Source organism: Herpailurus yagouaroundi, unplaced genomic scaffold (assembly GCF_014898765.1).
Source record: "Herpailurus yagouaroundi ecotype Mexico unplaced genomic scaffold, PumYag 67641, whole genome shotgun sequence".
NCBI classification, from domain to species: domain Eukaryota; kingdom Metazoa; phylum Chordata; class Mammalia; order Carnivora; family Felidae; genus Herpailurus; species Herpailurus yagouaroundi.
The window spans coordinates 6,736,749-6,740,856 of record NW_024420442.1 but is presented as its reverse complement, the minus strand read 5'-3'; the positions used below and the strand labels follow the sequence as shown (position 1 = coordinate 6,740,856).

The following is a 4,108-nucleotide window of genomic DNA, read 5'->3' as shown; positions in this document are numbered from 1 at the left end:
AGGGAGAAGGGAGGGGGCACGAGGGAGGGGTGTGATCAGAGTAGATTTTCCCTCGCCTCCCTCGGTCCGAGGCCCAAATATACACAACTGAGCCTCCGCTTCTCCCCTCCCCCCTAGGTTCCCAGCACCACCATTTTGCTCTCTTCCTTCCCCTCTCCACGATACCGCGCTCTCCCCCACCCCAGCCACAGCCTCCCCGGCTTTCCTCCCCCGACTATGGCTCGCACCCCACCCCACCTCCAGTTTGGGCTCTCCCAGGCTTAAGAGCCTGCCGGAGAAAAGGCACCTAAATCTAATGCAACACTGAGAAGCGGAGCCTCCATCTTGCGCTGCTCCGCGTTCTCCATTTTGGGCCACCCATGGGGGGGGGGGGGGTCTCCGTGGAGGCCCCGAGGGAGAGTTGGGCGAGGGAAGGAAGAGAAAATCTTCAGCGAGGGTAGTCGAAAAGAAGAGTCGTGCAGTAGAAAGCCACTCTAGGAGTAGGAGGTAGGGAGGAAGGGGGGCTGGAAGTTCCTTGGTAGTGTTGAGGTGGCCACTTGGGGGGAGAAGGCAGAAAGAAGGGTTGGGGGTTACGCGGGGACGGGGAGGCTTCTCCCCGTCTTGACTTGGCCACCCGCTCCATGGCTGGCCCCGCTAGGGGCAAAGGGAGTAGAGGGGAAATTAAGTGGCAACAGAGTGCCCATTCTCTTTCCCTCCCAACTCTTCTCTCGCGCCCTGCTCCAACCATACACACCTCACGGTGGGCCCCGCGCCCTCCGGGTGCCCCTCCAAACTTCTAGAAGCTTCGCCTCCGCCATTTTATAACTTACCTCCCCCCTCAGCGTACACAGAGGCAGCAACGAGACTGTTCGCCTCCCCCACTCCTCCTTCCTTCTTTCTCAGGCCGGGGGCTTCTTCACCCCTGGGCTGGTACAAGATATTTCCCCCTTCCTCTTCTTTACACCCTCGAATTCTACTCAGGGACGGAAGCTCCCGCGGTTCTAGAGCGGTGGGGGGTTTTGAAAGTGGCGGTCGGATCCGGCGGGTTTTTTTTTTCTTTTTTTTTTTTTTTTTTTTTTTGGTGGCGCTTCGGGATTGTTTGGGGTGTTCGCTCTTCGGCGACTTGGAGGCGAATGGAACGCGCAGGCGCCATCTGTCGGCCACGAACCCGCGCTCGGCTCCTGTTGGGAGGGAGCGGCATCTAGCGGCAGCGAGCTGACACTGCAACGCTTGTCTCCCAGCGTCCTCCTCCCTATCAACGACCAATCGTGGCCGACTGCCTCCCGGGTTCAGCGTCTCCGACGCCGCCTGCAAACGAGGCGCCCGCAGGGGCGCGCCGCCGAGTGGGGTAAACAAGGTTCCGTGCCCGCGCCTGACTTACTCATTCGTTTGGCCGCGCTTCCGCCGCGGACCCGATCGCGCCGCGTTTCCTCTCTCTTTAATTTGGGGGGATCGAAAGGAGGTCGTTAGGAATGTCCGGCAGAGCCTCGGGCCGTGGGAACTCGGAAACCGGGGTCGCGCGGGACTCGTCCCGCGGGCTCCTGTGCCCCGAGCGCAGCCCGAGGTTGGCAGCCCAGCCGGGCATCACCCTTCCCTGTCCCCTCCTCTGGCACGCCCCAGCGAGGGGCCTTCCGCCCTAGTTCCGGGACCTTCTTTTCCCCCGCGGTCCCTACCCCTTCCCACCGAAAGAAGTCTACTCGCGGAACTGTGGCACCTGATCCTAAGTGATTCAGGGGCTTCGCTTTTCGAGTTTCTGTTTTTGCTTTTTTGCTTCGGCTGTGGAGAGAAAGCGAGCCGGTTTTTCACCGGGAAGACTTGACACTGGAGGGGAAAAAAAAATTTTTTTTTCTTTGCAGCCCACTATTCCCGTCTCCCAGAAAATGTGGTCTCTCCCCCTCTAGGGTCTAAGAGATTTAAGGAACTGGGCTACTAGGCTAGGCCGGGCGCTCGACCAATTTATTCTCGACTCTTGGGGCGGGGGTGGGGGGAGGAAACGGGACGGAGCGAAGTGGAGGGAAATCAAAAATTTGGGCCAAAGGAGTCGAGAGGGACCTGCCCGGTCTTTCCCCGTCCTCCCCCGCCTTCCCCGCTGATCCACTGTCTTCCTGGAAACGTGGGACAGGGCTGCCTCACGACTTTGTTAAGAATTTTGGTTCCTCCTTGTCCTGCCCCCTCCCCCCTATCCCAAGGTGTTTGAAGTGCGAAAGGAGCCCTTACGTTCCTTTGACCCCCCCCTGTTAACTCCAGTCTTTATCACCCTTTTTATTTTTTGTTTGTTTCGAATCCAGCGTCCCGGACCTTTGACCACCTAGAACTCTCTACGCGGGGGAGAAAAACTCGGGGAGGCCCTGTCCCCTCCGAAGCGCCGCTTTTCCTAGGACAGGAAGAAGTGACCTATTACCGTGTCTCCATTGCTGTTATAGAAGTTCCCAGGTTCCCACAATAGTGTGTAGTTAAAGGCACGTCGTTCCTCTTTCTTTTTAAAAAATTTTGGTTAGAGTATTCCTTTGATACTGAATTACCTTTTAGTTACAAGAAAAGGAATAAATGTAAATGTTACTGACAAATTTTCCAAATGAGAAATAACGAAAGCCCTGTGTAAATCGAGGAGATTTCACCCGATATCACCTTCAAAGCATTCCTAATGGAATATAATGATTAATTTCAGTCCTCAAAATATATTCCTAACACGCCTTAGTTTCTCTCCCATTCTGTGTGCTTACTGTTTTTTTTCTGCAACTTTAAAAAAGAGTTATGGTATATTTAATCAACTGAACAATAAAAGTTAAACAGAAACATCTAAATATCAATAACAAATAAAATCCGAGACGTTTTTACTTACCTCTAAAGCTTTGGGGAGTGGAATACTATTCAAAATAAATTTCCATTTCATTTATAGACCATCTTTGGTAGAATGTTATACAGTTTTTAATAGATTCAAGTTACAGAATGATGCAGCTAGAACATTAAATAGGGAGTAGTGGAAAATTTACAGTTACATAAGTTAATGCAAAATTCCACTTAAAGTAATAGAAAAATTGGGCTCTGTACCAAATCATTTTACATTAATTTAGTTCAATTGTGCCAATTTACTATCAATTGATATTAAATTATTTCCTGCCTTAGTATTAGCTGAAAACTACTGATTTTCTGCTCCGAACGTCACATTTATAGTACATGGTGCAAACAGTTTTTCACCTATTTTGTAAATTCATATTCTTATCTTATTGTCTATGTAGCAACTGAGACTTTAAACAATTTTATACCTTGAAAAAACATTGAAAACTTCCTCTGTTTAGTAAACTTTCTTTCATCTTGTGAAAAATACCATTGAAGAAAACCAGTAACTAACTGGTATAACATCTGAAGAAAATTTTATAGCAAATTTGTACTGATGTTTGAGTGTTTCACAGTAGCCTCTCTTTTCTTCTAGAGCTTATTCACAAGAATATTTATTGAGCTTTCAATATGTACAGATTATAGTGCTGTGTGCCCCAGTCCTGTCCTAAGAAGTGAAATGTATTTCATAGGGTACCGAGAGACCAAAAAGGGAACCCTTTGAATTTGAGCACAAAGTGAGAAAATGCCACCAAATGAAATATGTAACTGATGTAAAATAAGCTTTAATCTAATTATTTGTAACATAGCCTTCATTAAAAAAAAAAAAAAGCTTTCCTTCATGAGATAATATTGTAATAGCAGAAACTTTCAGTGCCTGATGAGAAATAAGAAAAAGGAAAGTTGAATACTTAGAACATTTGATGCTATTTAAGGGACAAGACACTATTTGATGCAAAAATATTCTGGTCACTAGAAATGCATACCCCACGGGGTAGCAGAGATAATCTTCCTATCTTACCACAATCTAAATAAAGCATTCCACAGCTCTCTTTAACTCCATCTATACCAATGGAACAAGCTTCTGATTATAATTTAAATTTTCTAGATAGTCTCCTACTCTAGGCAGCATGTATATATAGTCTGTATTTTCTAACACCATTCTAAATGTGAACTAAAATCCAGAAGCCTGAAGGTGAATAAATTTGAGCCCACAGAAATTTAAAATTATGTATCGCAAGGTACAATAAACAAAGTCAAAAGATAAAGTATGAGCAGACTATATTTGCTA

At 47.5% G+C, this 4,108-nt stretch overlaps 1 long non-coding RNA gene across 1 annotated transcript; it reads left to right on the top strand.

Annotated features, from left to right (window-relative positions):
- Positions 1-222: 222 nt before the first annotated feature.
- LOC121025418 (uncharacterized) lies at positions 223-3,364 on the top strand. The gene is made up of 2 exons (XR_005788041.1): positions 223-486; positions 2,268-3,364. It is a non-coding gene; the product is annotated as an uncharacterized LOC121025418 (long non-coding RNA).
- The last annotated feature ends 744 nt before the right edge of the window (positions 3,365-4,108 follow it).